This window comes from Podarcis pityusensis (assembly GCF_964106645.2).
Source record: "Podarcis pityusensis genome assembly, chromosome: 6".
NCBI lineage: Eukaryota > Metazoa > Chordata > Lepidosauria > Squamata > Lacertidae > Podarcis > Podarcis pityusensis.
In genome coordinates, this window is record NC_138030.1 from 34,312,955 (window position 1) to 34,333,155 (window position 20,201).

The window sequence follows — 20,201 nt, forward strand, 5'->3', positions numbered from 1 at the left end:
CAAAACTCTCACATCACTTCCTACCCACCAGAATATGTCCCAACTTGTCTCTATGAAGCAGTGCATTTGGCTGTCTGTTGTTTAAGCTGTTTCTCCACCCATCTATGTACAAACTGAGTATTTGTAACTAAACACAAATATTACATAACAGCATATTGTTGCATGCCACCTCAAGATTCCAGGGGTTCCAGGCACTCACCCAGGGTTTGGTTTCCTTCAAAATTAGGTACAGCAGACACTGTGGTGTCTTTGTGATAACTGGTTTATTTGCACATATATACAACCTGAGACTATGATGGAGTGATTCACAGCATTAACATCCCAAGAGGGCCATGTTTCTCCCTGGCTTTCCAGTCTGCTTCCTGCTTCTAGAAGCTTCTAGCTCACACACCTCAACTCTGGCCCTTGCGTTTCTAACTGCCAGTGAGTTGAAGGAAGGGGGCCCACCCATTTGCCCCCTGGCACAAAACCACTTCCTGTGTTACCTTAATGGCCCATACTTAGAGGGCCATTACTTCACCAGGAAGCTGGCGTGGCTATTCCAGGATTTGAATCTGTGCTGGATCCAGGAATTAGAAGGGGGCTCAGGCAAACAGCCTACTCCTGGCCTTCCAAATGAAATTAAACCTGGCTAAGTAGTGTGCCCTAGAACTTCTTTCAGCTTGGAAAAACAGGGTGCATGTACATGCATAGCAATACAATTTGAAGATGGGAAGGAAGCTATCTGTTTATACAGAACTGTCAGCTGAAGCAACTGCATTTCTGATGCAAATCAATTGTTCCTACATTCTGATGGATTTGGTACATTTCAATTATTGTTTCCAGCTCTCCATTTTCTTCTCCAGAGTGAGAAATGTACCAAGTTTAATTAATTCTAAGACTCAGTTCAATTTTTTATTTTTCCTCTCTGTGACCCTTATAAATATTGAAAGCGTGGGGAACAAAGAGGGAGAGATAATGTGAGGTTTTAAAATTCCAGACAGGTAGCCATGTTAATCTATAATAGAAAAAAAAAACCACAACGATGCCTGTGGTACTTTAAAGATGAACAGATTGACAGCACAATCCTGTGCATGTTTACACAGAAGTAAACCCCACTGATCTCAATGGAAGATACCTGGGATTAAACCTTATTGAACTCAGCATGACTTACTTCTGAGTAGGCATGTATAGGCTTGCACCGTTGTGGTGGTTAAATGTCAGAAAGATGGGAGGTCTGTTTTTCTGTGGAGAGTTTACTAAGAGTGACAGGAAGGCATTGTATTTCTGTTGATGAAAAACCAGAAGATGTGAAGGTAAATCAAAGGAAATATTAGAGTTATTGAGAGGCCTGTTAGGGAAGCGAATGCTAATACTAAAATCTAGCCTGTGTCTGTAGCCTGTATTGGAGAGGAACATGTCAATGGAATAATCACCTGCTCTTGGTTTTGCTTCTTAGGAAACTTGGCTTACATTTGTGTTGTTCTCTCCAAGACGATAATTCAGTGAGTTGATCTATGATCTCCCAACCCTTCTAGTTTTCTGTCAAACTGAGACACTTTGTGCTAGAATAAAACAAATTACTGCAGCTAGTTCAATCACTGTATAGTCTGGGTTCTTTTCCAGGCTACCCAAGACACAGATAAAAAGCAGATAATGCAGGCTGTGCTGGCACCCCTGTGTACGTTGCACTTACCAGTTTTTAATTGATGTTCACATGTTATCCAAAATGCATACATTTCCTGTATTTTCTTATAAATGTACAAAATATATTCCTCTTCTCCCATGTCTTTGGCTAATTAAACCATGGCCTTTTAAACTGTGGGTGGGGGTGGGGTGGGTTTCTTTTGTTATTATGGTATGGTTTTTTGTGTTTTTATACTGTAAACTGCCTCTGATCTTCAGGTGTGCGTAGGTATAATAATGATCATAATCCATTCCTGCCAAGTAAACCACCAGGGGCCCCCTTCAAACTCGAGCCAGCAATGGCTCCTTGGCATTCTGCATGCAAACACACCCTAGCTGACCCACTTAACCTGCTGTCCTGCCTCACACAGAGGCAGCAGGGAGCATTATGATGCTTCAGAGAACAGTACTTGGACCCTACACTAGACAGATGCAGAATAATCCATTTCCATAAGGAAACGTCTCTTGCCCTTAATAGAGAGAGACTGGTTTTCAGCCCTCAAGCAGAAGGGTTTTGCTGAGCTTTCCCAAATTTACTAGCATTAACTGTTCGAGCCCTGGTCATTCTTATCCAAGCCGACAATAGCACCCCGAAGTCCTGCTTCCTAGGATCCTGCTGTAAATAGGAGAAGACATAACTCCAAGGGCCATTGTCACTGAGGATCTTTCCATGAAAATCTGGGGGAAGCAGTGGGGAAGTCCCTAGCCTTGCTAATGATGAAACAGACCAGCATAGCCAGGCTGCAGGCTACATCAATATGTCCTGGTTACTGCTACCTGCTGGTTCCGTTCTAGGTGGAATGCTCAACACTGTTTGTGAGCATAACAGATAGCAATTGGCATAAAAGGAGCTGAAGATCGCTATGGACTGAGGTTGGCCTCTTGTCCTCTTTCACCCAGTCAGTGAGATGGTTGTGGCTTGGATACTCTGGAAGTTTACACAACTTTATTGCATAAATCTCCAGGTTTAGAGATAGTAGGCCACTGTATACCAGCCCCTGGAGAACAACAGTAGGAGAGGGGAAATACCTCCTTGCCCTGCATATGGATTTCCCTGAGGTATTTGTTTGGCCGCTCTGCAAAGCAGGATGGTGGACTCGATGAACCTATGGTCTGATCCAACAGGGCTCTTATATGCTCTTATATTCTCATTTGTTTATTATTTTGAAGTTCAACTTGTCATTTATTTCAAATGTCTTTTTGAGTAGATCACCTGCATAATGCTTATGTAAATGAGCATTACCACTTCTACCCAGCAGTCTAATTCCAATTACGGAACAGGTAGTTTATATTGCATTCAATGTATTGGCATTTCCTCATCTACTCCTTTCAACGATTCATAGAATTGGCAGTCGGCAGTCTAACACAACTCCATAGAAAAAGGTTTGAATGTCAAGGCACCACCTCCCTACAGAAAAGCTTATGCCATTGATGGCTACCTTCTTCAGTCTTGGTAGCACTTGAGCATCCCCAACCCCACCACAGGTCATCAAAGAGGAGTGGAGTAGGCAAACGGAGAGCATTATCTTTGCAAGAGAAGGTACCCAAAGACTTCTGCAATGTCAATGTTGCCTTCAGCATGATGTTTCATTTAAGAACATAAAAAGAGGCTGCTGGATCAGGCCATTGGCCCATCTAGTCAAGCATCCTGTTCTTCCAGTGGCCAACCAGTGGCAGTGGGACATTTGCCCCCTCCCCCCCATCAAGTTAAACAATAGAAATACTTAACTAACTCACCAATCACATCAGTTCTGTCCCCCCCCAAAAAAAGTCCTGCTCTCCCCTAACAAAAATCCTGGCTATGCTCATGAAACTGGAGTAAAAAGTATACCTCAAACACGGCTGAAAATATATAAATTTATTTATTCAGTATAGTGAGCCTGAGCCTGCAGAATCCCCTCCCAAATGAGATTGGAAAGGCACCTTTCTTGCTGAACCGCAGGCAGACGGCTAAGACTTTCTTGTTCCAGCAGGCAATTAAGTCGGTGTTCGGTTTTATGATCATTTATTATTATTTTTATCCCGTTTGTATGGATTGTTCTCATCCACATCACTTAGAAAGGCAAATAATTAAGCAGTATATAAATGCCTTAAATACCAAAAGAGCACTTGTGGTTTCCAGGATCTGGTATTCAGAAGCAAGACTGCCTCTAACCATGGATTTAGCCCTTATGGATAACAGCTGGCAATAGCCTTCTCCTCTGTGGATTTGTCCAGTCCTTTTTGAAAGCCATCACTACTTCCTAGGGCAGCAGATTCCATAGCTCAGATGCTCTTGCATCAAGAGGTCTCTTAAAGTTGCTCATGGACAAAGGAAAACAAACCCTCTTTGCCCTATGTTGTCCAGATTCCACATGGGTGTGATATTTCTGTGCTTTTAATAATTGAACAGAGCTTCCCCTCCAGTGCAGTATTAACTTAGGGCAGGCTATGCTGCTTTGACAAGTCCATAGAGCAGCATTTCTCAACCTGAGCCAGGAACCACTATTGGGCCTCAGGGACATAACCCCCTTGCCCCATCAGCGGTTGTGCTGTGGCCTAATGACAGCAGCAGCAGCAGCACAATGCAGGCATCGTTCACAGACATGTGTACAACAGGAACGAGTTGAGAGCAAGACTTGAGAAGAAGAAAGGGAAAAGAGAGAGGGAAATAGAGAAAATGGGCAGGTGGGTGTTGGGGAAAGAAGAAGAAAGTGGCTGATGGACTGAAGGGCTGGTAAAGGAGACAATTTCAAAATAGGGATTAGGTATCAATAGAAAATGATTGCAGTAATTGCCAGATGGCTCAACCGAGCTCCACCTTGAATCTGTCACCATTTTTCAACAAGACCTGCCCCTGTGTCATCATTTTCTGAATGGCGAACCACCGTAACCTCAGTGGGTCCCGAGGAAACAAAATTTGAGAACCCCTGCCATCGAGTCACTCTTGCAAATCTTTGCCTGTTGTTGTTGTTGTTTAGTCATTTAGTCGTGCCCGACTCTTCGTGACCCCATGGACCAGAGCAGGCCAGGCACTCCTGTCTTCCACTGCCTCCTGCAGTTTGGTCAAACTCTTTTTTTAAATTTTTAAATAATTTTTATTAACAGGCCAATCACATCACATTATCCATATCACATTAATTCCAAATTATACAGCCAGATTTTAAATTTTGTTGGGGGTACCCATACATCAAGCTCAGCTCAAGTCCAAAACACCATCACTTATCTTACTGCTTTAATTAGACAGTTCTGTCCAGTTTGATCCGGATAGTCCTTTATTACTTCCTTTTTCTTCTTGTTGTTATCATAAATTCCTTTCTTTGCGATCTCTGATGATTTTCACAGGCAGGTTCAGTTTGGTCAAACTCATGCTGGTAGCTTCGAGAACACTGTCCAACCATCTCGTCCTCTGTTGTCCCCTTCTCCTTGTGCCCTCAATCTTTCCCAACATCAGGGTCTTTTCCAGAGAGTCTTCTCTTCTCTTGAGGTGGCCAAAGTATTGGAGCCTCAGCTTCAGGATCTGTCCTTCCAGTGAGCACTCAGGGCTGATTTCCTTCAGAATGGATAGGTTTCATCTTCTTGCAGTCCATGGGACTCTCAAGAGTCTCCTTCAACACCATAATTCAAAAGCATCAATTCTTCGGCGATCAGCCTTCTTTATGGTCCAGCTCTCACTTCCATACATCACTACTGGGAAAACCGTAGCTTTAACTATACAGATCTTTGTTGAGAAGGTGATGTCTCTGCTTTTTAAGATGCTGTCTAGGTTTGTCATTGCTTTCCTCCCAGGCTAATTCTTTGCCTATTAGACTGCAATTTATATCCTATCAGAGGAATGGGGTCTTCAGGGCTCCAGGAAGCACAGAGGGTCAGTTAGAAGACTTACGTTTAATGAAACACTTCTTCTCTCTCTCCCCCAACCCCAATTTTTAATACATGAGGAATTGATTGGGAGACAAACACAAAGCAGTTAATAAGCCTTGCTGAGCAAATGAACACAGTCCACAGGGCATACCAGCCTTTCCAGGAAAAGTTTGCCTGCAGTTCTTCAGCTCTACAAAACATGCACATCTTTTCTCTAAGTGTGGCTATAAATTGACACATATTGGAAAATTGATGTGTGGCTGGAAGGCAAGGGAAGATGAAAAATGCATGGAAAATTAAGAAACCAAACAGTGGTTAAAAGAAGCCTGGAGTCTGCTCTGCAGGAACTCACTGGAGAGACTTACAGAGATATACAGACAGGCAGATTTTCAGTCCAGTGCCAAAACAGACAATTTAATCTAGAGCTATGCAAAATTCCGTACCCTGTTTGTGGGTAGATAAAGGGGAAAGGACCATTTCACAGAGATGGACAAATCTGCCTATTTCTAGTCCATGTCGCTTCTGTGCATGTGTTACCCATAGCACCATCCCATCTCATTGTCACCTGAATCTGCACCCCCCCCCCGCAGTTAATCTCAAGAATACATAGTTTAAATGCATATTTCCTCCCAAAATAGGTATCAAAATTTTCATTGCCTCTCAGATTATGCTGCTGAGAACTGCTTTGCAATATTATTATTTATTATATCTGTTGGCCACTTTTCTTACCAAGATCAATTACATTAGACATACAGGCGGCGGCCCCCACTTACACAGGGTTTACATTCCAGACTCCCTCTTGCATAAGAGAACTCATGTTAAGTGGGCAGCCTCCAAATGCATATTTTCCCCTGCTCTCCAGCTCTCTCCCCAATCCAGACCAAACTATCCAAAGTTGAAGCTCTGGGACCGGCTGGAGGATGCACAGGAAATTGGGTGCTGCTACTGCACGACTCCACGTGCCAGCTGTTAGATGGGGAGGCTGAGCAGCATAAACAAAGCCCTGCTGCACCTCAGCTCTCTTCAGGGCTTCTTCTGCCCCCAATGATGTCCTCTTCAGGCTCCGGGGAGGGTCTCCTTGCGAGTCGTGAGGTCTCTCCAGCTCCTTCCCTCCATTTCTGGGTATGATTCTCATTATTTATTTCCCAGTGTCGTGCATAGAATGTACATAAGAGTGGGGGGGGGGGGTTGCCTGTACATTAAAACAATTAAAAGCAACACTAAAAATCTAAAAACACAGCGAAACAGGTAAAAGGTTAAAAAGAAACCACGCAACCAAGCATTCAGAGAAGAGTGATACCTGTTGGACAGGAAAGTTCAGATCCAAGAGGGCCATATGGATAAGCAGGAATATAAAGGAGGAAACAGACCCTGACAACAACATAGCATGGCTGGATACTGGCCATCCTCCTCTTATTAGATTTTTATTACAATGTATGTATATTATTTTGAAAATTTAATAAATTGGGTTGTTTTTTTAATGAAAAGACATCAAACTGGTAATTATAGAATTTATTACTATTGTCTTTTTACTGCCAGAGAAAGGCATGTGTGGGATTCTCTGCCTAAGGTACCAAAATAACTAAGCCAACCTTGGGCACTATACTTTGACTTGGGTGTGGGAATAGCATTTGCTGTTCTTTCACAGGCCACAAAATATATTGAACTGACTGCATTTAATCCAGTACTGCCTTGGTCCTTTCACTGAATTCCACTGCCATGTTAAGAGTTTGCCACTATTTGCTTTGTCCTTTTTTATATAATTAAAACATACTTGTTTACTTGATTGTACAAAGATTTCAGTAAACTCCTTTCTGAAAGATGGTCATTTGGCTGGGGTTAAGAGTTCAGCACACACACCATGAGTCAAGTGGAGAAATTATCCAACTATGAGAAGGCTTGTTGCGTTGTCGAGTTAATTTGCAGGTCCCTTTTCGAGGATCAATAAATGCTAAAAGAAGGGTCCTTTTTTAAAAAAAGAAAAGTGGATAGTTGCAAATAATTAGGAGAATAGATTTTGCTCCCATGAGGTAAAACGGATGGATTCAGTATTCTGTGCCAAAAAAAAACACAAGTCACCTGAAATAAAATGAAGCAACGAAGAAATGACTTATCAAAATTATATGGAGTGTGATAGGCAGAAATCACACTACTCCCATAACAACAGTAGACACTGTAGGAAGCCTTGTCCAATGGAAATGACATCCCTCTCCTAATGTCTTTTATATAGCTGATTTGTACTGGTTAATGTCTCCAGAAACCTATACCTAAAGGTTTTTGTGAACAATTTGATTAGATTCCATCTATTAGAACTCGAAAGGCATGTTTTCCATTAGAAAACAGTACTCAAAACATGTTTCTGCCAAACCTGTTTCAAAGACACAAAGGAAGGCAGCTAGATTATAAACCAGCCAGGTTTCAAGTTTCTCAGACTGGCTTTCTTTTTCTCTAGACAGAATTAGTGCTGTGCTGAACCTTTCAAAAGGTCCCTCTCCTTCAGGAAGGGTTTGGGGCAAAATGAAGTTGCCAGCAAAGAGGCCAGGGTGGAGGAAGAACTTCACTGAACTTTCTGGTGAAGGAGGGGGAAGTTGGGATGACTTAGAATCATAGAATTGTAGAGTTGGAAGGGACCCCTGGTGGAATCTAGTCTAGTACAATGCAGGAATCTCAACTAGATCATACATGACAGGTGGCCATCCAGCCTCTCCTTAAAAACCTCCAATGAAGGAGAATCCACAACCTCCCAGGGGAGTTTGTAATGTTGTATATTTTATTGTTTTAATATGTTGGTCACTGCTTTCTTTTGGTCAGAAAAATTGGCAAATAAATTAATGTGGCTTTAGCGTTGCTATATAATACAAGGAAATAGAGTGGCATCACAGTGTCTCTTCCAGGGCAATAGGTGTGTTTGCTGCTGCTGCTACAGGTAAAAGCCTTCTTCAGTAATAAACAGATCCTAATGCACCACGAGCCACATAGGACAACTTCAGTACTGTTCAACTCTGCAACTTGGGGAGATATTAATGTTCATTGGAACTAACATCTTGGTAGCGCTGAGATGTGTCAGTCTGTGAAGACCAAATAAAAAAAAGTAAATAGTTTAAGAAAAATGAGCCTGAAGAAGGGCCATTTTGGCATAAAAATCAAGGAATATCCCCCAAACCCTTGTGTCATGCAGGTTTCTCCTACCATTTCTGTCAATGAGTGTTTCTCCCTCCTGCTGTGTAATCTTCCCACCCTCTGTGTAAGCAGTGCTAATGATGAACATTATCCCATAGCAAAGCACATCCATCTACGCCCACATGCGTGAAGAAGCTAGCAATCGAGTACCTTGTTTATAAGTCACCTTTGATATTCTGCTTGTACTACAAGCACGCAAGATCTGTGATGTTATAAAATACGCATAGGTTAATGGGGAAATCAGACACACGAGCTCTGCCAAATGCTTCATTAATGCTCATTTTTTCTCAGATCAGAATAAAGTCTAGCACAGAAATATTCACCCTTGTAATTTGATCGATTCCCCTCCCACCCTCATCCTGGTGGTCCTCACTATAATTGTTCTTCTTTTATCTGAAAGCCACCTTGAGTCCCTGTCAGAGAAAAAGGTGGGGTATAAATACATTTTATTTAATTATTATTATTATTATTATTATTATTATTATTATTATATTATTATTATTATTATTATTATTATTATATTATTATTGTTGTTGTTGTTGTTGTTGTTGTTGTTGTTGTTGTTGTTATTATTATTACAACAGAAACAATTTGGCTGGCACTGGGAGCAAGCTCTGCTTTATCTGCAGTCTAAGGGGACTTATGTCACCCAGAAACCAACTTTGAGATAGCCATCGTCTGTATAGTTCTCAAAACAAAGGACATTAATGCTTCAACCCCAAACGTACAAAGGAGTAAGCCCCACTGAACACGGTGTGATTGCTTCTGAGCTGTTAGCTGGGAGGTTGAAGAGCCTCAGCAAAGCCCGTCTGCACCTCCAGATCATGAGGAGACCCTCTCCATAGAAGATGTCCGGGGTGGGTCTCCTCATGAGTCGGAGGTGCAGAGGGGCTTTGCGGAAGCTGAGCAGATCTCTTGTCACACTTCCGGGGGCCACTGGAGAGGTGCCAGAACACCATTCTGGAAAGTTCCAGCTGAAAAAGTGCTGGTTGTAAGTAAGTAAGTAAGCAAGCAAGCAAGCAAGCAAGGAGGCAGCCAGGCAGGTGAGGGCTGGTTGAGAGCAAACTGAGGGTTTGGGGGCAGCACCCCATTCATCCTAACAGGCCAGGCAGCGTTGATGTGACATATACAAGTGTCTGCATTTCAGTGTTAGGAATTCACATAAGATTGTTTGGTCATTTTTATATGTTCTATTGACCACTAGCCCTCAACTTCTTCTTTGTAAAGTAAACATTTTCACAACTATGCTACAGAAATACATGAAGTTTATTTAGTGCCTTGACTTTATTTATTCTTTTGCATCCATTGTTTGACCAGGGATTATATTCTCTAAATTTGGTTTTATCCTCTCTACCTGGTGATCCCAAGGACTAAAGGAGAATTTACAGAGATCAGTCCACTGTTTTAACGCAAACACTTCACCAGCTAGATTGCCACAGGCCAAAGGCAAATTATTATAGAGGTGTCCTTGTGGAACTTTCATTTCCAGCACATTTGTCAATGTCCAGGCCTCAATATGTTTTTGGAAGTGATGCAAGATACATTTGCTGCCTTTTGCTTTGCAAAAGTACAAATTATATTTATGGGGAAACGCTAGAGTTGCCATAGTTTTTGAGCTATTTTTTAAGGAAAATCTCAAAGAAAAATTCAATACTGCCACACGCCTGGGCTTTCCCAGACATTTTTAGCGATTTTTGGAAATTCTGCTCGGACGCTATGTATGATGAACAAATCCCAGATATGTCCAGGACGTCCCGGACACATGACAGCCCTAGGAAACACTAAATATGTGGGGAGGGATACAAGCCACAAAGGTATCTCAAGCATTATTGAAGTACTCAGTGACCAGGGAAGGCAGACTGACTTTTGCGAGAGGGAGGATGGAAAATGAAAGAGGATAGGGAGGGGGAGGGGAAATGGAATGGAATATTCTAGCATTGGCTGGATTAATGGTTGGAACCCTGAACAGGAGCACTCCACTGCAACATTTTGTTGCAAGTCCCACTTCTTAAAACTCATTTCTGCTATATTATGATCAGTAGCTCTAAAAGGGGTGCATACATAAAAGGCTTGATAGATTCAACCCTGTATTGATTTTGTGATAGTGACACTGACACACACACACACACACACACACACACACACACACACACAAAATGCCTGTTGAGTCCATCACTGTATTCTCTTTGGTGCCTGCTAAAAACATTCTTGTTTAGACAAGCCTACCCAGATGCTTGAGGCAATTTTAATCTGCTTTAGTATTTTAACTTTTGTATGTTTTAAAGTTATGGTTGTGATTTTTTTCTTGATTCTATTGTTTACATTTCTCAATCGCTTTGAGGTTTTCTACAATCAAGCAGTGTATAAAAAATTGATGAAATAAATAAATAAAAGATGCGAAAAGTGATGCAAATTTGGAACAGACTGTATGGAATACTTTCAATGATTTGATGGCTGGTAAATGAAAATCTGTGGTCATGTTTGAAACGGGTAGTTAATGAAATGTTGGCTAATGAAATTGAACAAATAATCAAATAAAAGTTAAAAAATAAAGTTTCAAACATTTAGTTCACCTGGTGCTTGATTTATAAGGGGTGGATGGGATTGATTGCTCAAAAGGTTTTCAGTCAAAGCATTTAACAAATCAGCCCAACTACGGTGTGCAATGAAAATGCCAGAGGAATAAGCATGGCGCTCTGCTTGGCATGGATGATACTTTGAAGTATCTGCAAGGTAAACAAATAACCTTCCCCTCTTTGGCCCATCGGTGAGAGTCAGGAATGCAGCTTCATATCCAGTTTGTTAAAATATACAAAAGGTGAAGGGATGGAAAGCAATATTCCCCATGTGTCTCAAGGTGCTCTACCTGCCCTGTTGCCATGCCAACAGAGCAGTGTTAGATTACACTTTCTGAATAATATGTGGAATATGGCAGAAATTGTGTTAAGGGGAAATTATAGAAAATTGCTGTTTGCCAGATGAAAAATATTATTAGAAGGAATTTGTCTGAGAGACAGAGCAGAAGAAAAAAACAATAATCTTAGAAATAAGAAAGCCCATGTCCTGTGGTGCAATCGGTTAGTGCTTCCGGCTGTTAACCAGAAGGTTGCTGGTTCGAACCCACCCAAGGATGATTGTGGACAGGATGCCTGCATTGCAGGGGGTTGGACTAGATGACCCTTGGGGTTCCTTCCAACACTACAATTCTGTGATTCCTGTCAGAGAAAGATGATCTCCCTGTGCTAAGTGGTTTCTCTAAAAGAAAGGGAGGAGCCAGGAGAAAAATTCATTGCACTTCACACAAGAAGCTAACACAAGGATGGGGAACCTGTGTTCCTGTAGAAAATGGTTAGACAACAACTCCCATCATCCATGACCATTGACCATGCTAGTTGGGATTGATGGGAGATGGAGTCCAACAACATCCAGAGAGCCACCAGTTTCCCTGAGCTAAAGGAGCAGTCAAAGTAAGCAACTGCAGTTTGTCACTCATCACCAGCATAAGAGCCAATGTGGTGTAGTGGTTAGAGTATTGGCTTAAGACCTGGGAGACCAGGGTTCAAGTCTTGGGCCTTGGGCCAGTCACTGTCTCATAGAATTGTTGTAAAAATAAAAAAGGGAGAGGGGAGCTCCATGGAGTAAGGGTGGGATAGAAATGTAAAAATGAATCAAAATATAACTAACATAACCCAGGGTCAGACTGCAACTGTTATGGGATATTATGAGTGGCTGGAAATGCTGAGAAAGTATGATGTGTGCATATACACACACACACACACACAGAGAGAGAGAGAGAGAGAGAGAGAGAGAGAGGTATTACTCAAAACACTCTTGAGATGGAACTGGACTTTCCTCTGGTAAAACCAAGATTCCAAGATGGTGGATGGAACAGGATATTCCTGGTAACCAGCCACACTCAACCTTTTCAGCGGATTAAGGTGGGGCTGCCACCTGGGAAAACTTCCTCCATGTCCAGGACAGCCACTGCATCTCTTCCCTGTGACTGGCAATGTGGTAGGTGAAGAGAGAAAGAGATCTGCTCTGTTTGTAGCCTTAAAGTAATTCATAGGAACTCAACAGCAACAGTATCATTCATTCATTCATTTTCCCATTATACCCCACACTTCCTCCCTTGTACAAAATTTTACATTCATTATCTGCTCACTCTTGTATCTGGCTCTGCTCACTCCTGGATTGTGGCCCAGAACAGAATGTGGCCCTTAGGCCAAAAAGGAGGGTTCACCACCGCAATTTAAAGGAACAGCAGATCACAAAGCCTCCAGAGGAGATGAAACACCCTGATTATCCTGGTCAAGCCCTTCATACATGCAGAGGGGTCTGGAGTCCTGCCTGGATGTAAACATGAATGACATGGAAGTATGCCTTTGTGCCCTGTTTGTGCACCACCATGCTTCTATGACAGTTACCAAATGCTGAAAGAAACCACCACCCATGTTTCTGTCACATCAGTCAGTAGCAAAGGGTGCAAGCACAACCCATGGACTTTTATTGTAGCAATAAAGTCTTGTGCATTTTGCTTACTCATGGGCTCATCAGGTTGAGCGTCAGAAAATGCTGAGGAGCAGGAGGCGGAAGGGACAGCAACCAGGCCATTCAAACCATTGCTTCCTGTGTTGTCCGTCTGCTGCTCTTCCAGAGTGAGCAGGAGTTGGGGGGGGAGAGAGCAAAGGTGCATATAATTGCTTACTTTATTCCTTTAAAATAGCATGCAAATTTTAAATTGCCCAGTGCATGTGTATTTGATGGGACTGCGTGTGAGTGCCTAGTTTAAGGAGCAAATGGCTCCCTCCTGCTGCTGACTTCTGTAGGTCCAGTTAATTTAAATGTTAATATCACGTGATTAGTTCCCCTGCTGCGTGTTAAGATATTCATGAGAAAGATCTAAATAGGTTGCAATTCCCTCCCCAATCACACCCACCCTCCCTCACCCACTCATGCCTTTGATTGCTTAGCTAGGATTGCTGGATGAAAGTGTGAGCAATTTACTAAGCAAAGATTTCTTTGGAAGTCACTGGCAGCACAGCTCTTTTCTTCCCTGTCCCATCCCCACCCACCCTATTTCACACTTCTGCAGCAATGCCCACAGACAGCCATTTATGATTTATATGGTTTTGAAGACTACAAGGGAAATGTTTCAAAAACAGGATGCTAGTAACCCAAGGCGATCCTTCAGAGCCAGACCTGAGCCGATGTACACAAGACTGGCTAGGGTTGCCATCATTCAAAAAGTAAAATTCCTGACACCAGCAAAGTTGTTGTTGATATTTTTTTTAGGGAACCACCAAAATTGTTGAAATCAAGGAGGGGGCCAGGCCGCCTCAAAATTCAGTGGCTGCCGTGCGCGTGTGTCATGCTGTTGTTTGGAAAGTGATGGGGAAATGCCCTGAAAAGTATGAGATGAACAAACAATTAATGGGAAGATGTGTTAACAAATCAGGATGCAAGCTAACCAGAATGAATGTGGGATAAATGCTCATTGTCAAATAACCACCCAGAAAACAATTGGAATGACTGGTGAACAAAGACTAGGCATGGTCTAACCACTACATAAGCTTTGTGCAAGCAAATCAGGAAAAAAACACTGAATAAATAAGTCAACTGGAGGAGCCCTGTGTGCACACAGTATTATTAGTACTTCCTAGAGTGACATTGTTTGGCAACTTCCAGAAGGGAGGCCATGTACCCTTTCCCTCTGAAGCCATTCATTTATATTTCCTCCACTGCTATGATATATATATGCTTCAGGATTACATTTCAAGCATCCGATGAAGTAGACTGCATTCACAAAAGCTAATGTCAAAGCTAATGTTAGTCTTTTAAGGTGCCGCAGGGATTCCTGTTATTTTCCAGCAAAGCTATGGGAAATATTAGTATAAATGAACTGTAAGTTGTTCATGTCACATATGGTTATATATTTATTTTTTAAATGTATACCCTACTCTCCGAGGAACACAAGCCGGTGAAAAAGTCACAGTCCCAAAACAATATTTCAAATTAAAACAGCCCCCATGTTAATCCCAACCATGAAAGCCACAAGAAGAAACAGCATAGTAATAATTCTAATGCAGCTCAGCACCAGACAGAAAAACAGACTTTTTTTTAAAGTCACCTCTTTACCAGCTGCCTAGAACCATAAAGTGACTGAGCATGGTGCACCTTGCTTGACAAGATATCTGCAGGTGGGCAGTAATTCAGAAAATACCCTAACCCTGGTTGTGTGATGAGATGAAGAGAACTGGAACGAGGTCAGGGATGCTGATTGGAGCATGCAAGAAGGAACACATAGAAGAAGGCAGCCCTTAGGCTATCCAGGACTGAAGCCATTAAGACTACCAGCCATGCCTGAATGATGGTTTATGCTTCCAACAATGCCATTGCTCCAAGAATTAAAAGATAGAAGTAATCAAACTCCTAAAGTCATCAGCCACAAGAGGTCACTGTAGACATGTTTAAGAAGTCAGTCAATATGTGCTACACTTATGGCAGCTTGCTAAATTCTGAACTTTAAGGGGAAACTTTTCATTGCGACAGGCTTTATCACAGTTCAAGGACACATTCCAGACAGGCAAAAAGCATTCAAGGAAGGTGCTAAGGATGGCCGAAGATGGCTGTGGCTTGGAGAGAGTCCCAAGGGCGAGACAGAGAGGCTTTGAGGGCTACATTTGACCCCTGGAGCTGAGGTTCTCCAAACCATCTGATTAAAATCTGCCATAACCGAATTATGGTGAATCTATGCTGCTTCGTGTCCCATTTTCTTTTTTCCTCGTTAATTCCATCTCCCCTTGCCCCGCATTGCAAAGTCATGCCCTAGTTGCTTGTGTCAGTATTCCTGCATGTAGGGAGCTCAATTAGCAATTTCCAACTACATGGAGGGTGCCAGCAGTAGACCAATTATTTCCATCATAATGGGTCACAAGAACCTTAGAGTGTGGGTGCCAACGACTCAGAAGTGGCAGTGTAGCACACAGTGCTAATGAACGGGTGACTTCTGCTGGGAACTGACAGACGAAAAGAAATACCAGCCTTTTTTCTTTTTCTGTCTATCCATATTAAAAACATTTTGAACCACTGCATTAGCCACCAGCTCATCACTGAAGAGAACAACCCCACAAACAGCAGCCTTTTCCTGGCCAAGCAGAAGGTAACTTGCTAAAAAATTCATTTGAAGGAATAAAGCTTTGCAGCAGTTCTAATAAGCAGGCTGGATTGAGCTGCAGAGCAATGAGTCTGGATCCCTGACTGGGAGCAAAACCAGCTTTTATCTGAACATTTTCTCCCCTGGTCGACAAAATGCTGAGCTCAGCAATTAAGAAGCTCCGAGGTTGGGGAGGGAGGTGGTAGATGTAGCTCTCCTTTCCCTCTGTGCCTCAAGGCTGGAAGCGCAGAAATTATTTGGCTTCAGGCCACTTGCCAGCATCTGTTTACAACATGACAAAAGCCCTTGACAATGCTGTCAAAGAGCAAACTTTAGCCTCGAAGGACACAGCCCCAAGAGAAACAGAGAAGTGTGTTTGTTCCTATGAAAAGAAAGCTAAGTAAGATTGCAGCCTGGAAACCATGCCTGTCTCTTTAAAGTCCTACCAGCTACAATTCCCTGCGCATTTAACAAACGTCAGTTCCTAGGATTATTTAAGGTGAGCGCTTTAAATGCGCACTAAATGTATGGTGTAGATGTCTGCCCCATCAAAGGCATAGGTTGCCATACATCCGGACCTAGCCAGGATTCGGCCATCGTAAAGAAGCGTCTGGGCGGGAAACGCTGCAGTGTGGATCTTGGCCAATTTCCTTTTGAAAAGCTCAACAGCTTTGGGCAAAAATCTCAACAACTTTTGTGTCCAGATTTTCACTTTTTGAAATATGGCAACTCTAGCATAGAAACTTTTGTCAGGTTGGAAAATATAACAGGTAGTGGAAGGTGGGGGGGGAGAGTTTTCTTTTTACCCGGAAGCACAAGTGGCCATTTCCCTCCTATTTTCCCCTAGATGAAGTTCCTGGACCACTTATGGGTCTTAGAATCCCAAAGACGAAATGGTCATTATCATCCTGCTCTCCAAGATTCGAACCCACAACAATCTCCCGCCAGGCCCCAGGGTCTGGGATGCACATAAACCCTGGTCATCCTTTTTTACTGAACATTTGTGATTCTTTTGTGCTGTTTATGCTATTGAGGTAGCCACATGCATCCTGCCTTCAATGCTTTATGCACTTGAAAAAGATTTGGGCGGTCACACTGCTTCACTTCCAGTCAGTGCATATCCCATAACTTCCTGAAGACTTTATATACCACAAATGTTCTGGTTTATTTTTGTCCTGCTTTTGTTGTGTTATCACCCCTCCAGACAGCAATAATGTGCTGCTCGATGAACAAAGCAAAGCAAAATAAGTCCACCACTAATGCACTATTATTTGTGTTAATAACATATTGCAAAAGACATCCACAATAAGACATTAGTCTGGAGGGGGCCTGGGGCACACCAAGGTGGTAATCCACACTATGTCTCCACACTTGCTGGGAATTTCTTGAAGCAAGCAATTGTCCAGCCAAGCTGTTGCATAAATCTCTCTCCTTCTTCTTCCCTGCCTATGTATTTGCAATCAGACCTTAAACTTGGAGAAACTGAAGATGCAGCCAGCCAAGAAACTGTGGAAAAGGTCCCACTGGCACTTCTGCCTAAAGTTTGAAAAATGCTTTTTCTGAAGTTCAACCGGTTCTTCTACCTTGCTAGCCCATCTCCACCCTCCACCCATCACCTTTTCTTTAGCTAACTTGCCTTTTTTTGTTTTATTGGAGTATTTTTTGTGGTTTGTTTATTTTCTTCCATTCTTCCACCATGGAACCCAAGGCAGTGCGCATGTGGTTCCTAGGCAGTCTAGGGCTGTGCCTCTTTGGTAGAACATATGCTTTGCATGGAAAATGTCCCTGGTTCAATCCCCAATGTCTCTAAGTAGCCGAGACAGAGCATGGGGGGGTGCCTTGGTCCCGGGTGAAATTTTGAGAGGGGGCACAAACAGGCACCCCCACAGCAGGCTCCTTCATCGGAGCCTGGCTCTGTGCCAGAAGGAGCTGTGCTGTGGCTGTGGCTGTGCCTGGCACAGCTCCACTTCTGACCCAGTGGCGGAGAGCAACCCTTCTTGGCCGTGGCAAGGCGTGCCCAGCCGCAGCAGCCCTGTCACAGGGTCAGGTGTGACACCATGGCTGAGAGCTGCCACCCACCCTCCTTGGCTGCAAGGCACCTTGTGGCCGGTTGCAGTAACTCCGAGGCCAGGTCACATAAGACACAGCAGCGGAAAGCATCCCACCTCAGCCATGGCAAGGTGCACCCAGTCTCAACAGCTCCACCTCCGCTGCCAGGTGAGGCCTGGCCCAGCAGCAGAGAGCAGGGGGAGAGGGAGCGGCAAAGCTGCCACCTGCTCTTCTCGGCTGTGCCCCAGCCATAGCAACTCCGTTGCCGGGTCCACTGCCCCTTTCCTACCCTGAACTGTGGCGTGTGGGAGGGCAGCCTCCAGGCCCTGCTTCCCTTGGGGTCGTGCCCCACACATCTGCCCCAGGCAGCACGGGCATACACTCCGCCACTGCCAGGTAGGGCTCAGACATATCCCATCTGGAAATCTGGAGAGCCGCTACACATCAGTGTAAACAATGCTGAATTAGACAAACCAATGGTCTGACTCTGTTCCTACTGTATGTCCCTCCCATCCAGGTACTGACCAGACTCCAGCCTGCTTAGTTTCAGCAAGGTAGGACCCTCACAGTCCATATCATACACAATTTTTCCATTCTGGGGTCTGCGGTTTTGTTTTTATGCTGTACCTCATCCTGGTATATGTACAGATGACAAGCAGGTTAGAAATATTTTTAAGAAAAAAAATATGGTATAAATCCTATTCAGTTCAGGAATTCCTACACATGATTTAATCCTTTTATGGTTTGGTTTGCAGTGATTTTCCAAAACTGACCTCTGCTTTTCTAACTCTTCTTAGCCTGATGGGTGCAAGGCCTACTCAACCCACAGTTTGGAACCTAAGAGTTTGGCTGTTTTGCCTTCCTGGGAGGATGAGCCATCTATTAGGCAAGCCGAAGTAGTCAAGCTGGCAGGAGATTCTCTCCCATTTGTGGTTGCATTTTTAAGACAATGGAATGATTCAAGCCAGGACTTGGCAGATGTGAGCGAGTGTTTGTAAAAAAAATAAAAAACAAATCTTGCTGAAGAGAGGGGGCTGAGCCCTACAGCTATTTCCCTTCCTCCCAGCAGGGAAGGGAAATACAGTCTAAGAATAAGGTTGAAAGAAAACTTCTGTATATTCTGAAAGACCTGATGCAAACAATGTGTCAATAAGCCGAGGCAGAAAAGTAATTCTTGGTGGCTACAAGCAATCATTTGCCTACCATGCAACATACCATGGTGTGCTTTTGACTATAGGTATTGTTGACCGTCTGTAGCAAATGGCCACATGGTGAGGAAAATGTTAACACATTTCCTTCAAGTGCAGATGTGTCATAAAATTCCTCCTTCCAATGGTCAATTGTATGAACACTGTACTTAAGAACCAAACCAGATGTGGCAAGGGCAATCCGAGTTTAGGATTTTGTGTAGTTTTCTTTTACTAATTTGCAGTCTGATATGGCTACATTGAAGATCATGGAAGAAAGAAAAAGTTTAACTACAATTTCCAGAATTCTTTGGGGAGGCGTCATGTGGTTTAAATGTATGGTGCGCACACAGCCATAGTCAGTGTCCACAGGATGGGCAAGCTGGAGCACTCAATAAGGCCTCAACAGATTTAAGCATCCACCAACAGCCAACATGAGGTCACATGAGGTCCATTCAGGTTAGAGGCCAGACACCTTGCTTTCAACCTGGATTCGCCCCAGGTGAAGTGGAAGCATGCCTGGTGAGAATTCTGGAACGCCGTCTTACATCCCCACCACCACCACATCCCCCACTATGTCTAGGCCAGGGGGGTCCAAACCTTTTTCAAAGAGGGCCAGATTTGATGACGTGAACATGCATGACGGCCAACCAACGATGTTGACCACAGGGGCTGGATTAAACCGACCGGCAGGCCAGATTAGACCCCCGGGCCGGACTTTAGACATGCCTGGCCTAGGCCATAGCACAGGACACAATCATTGTTAGGTATAATTCTTGAATTGCACACTGACATGGATAATGCCTGCATGTGTAATGCTGAAGGGTTTAACATTGGAAAATTCCATTGTGGTATACTAAAGCTACAAAAGAGCTTTCTGAGTTTCTAGCTGGGTCAATGTTCTCTCCTCTTTCACATGAGTGTTCAACCTTAGGTCACATGATTAAGGTATTCAATTGCAAATTTTGAAGGGAGTTGCCTTTGTCTTTTGTTCCCAGGCACAGTGAGAGAAAGATGTGCTAATAATGCCTCTCCAGGAGAAACAGCCTCAGGCTAGAATGTAGGCTGTACGTGAAGAGAGAGAGAAAACATGGAAGCTAAGTCTGTTTCAAGTTATATAA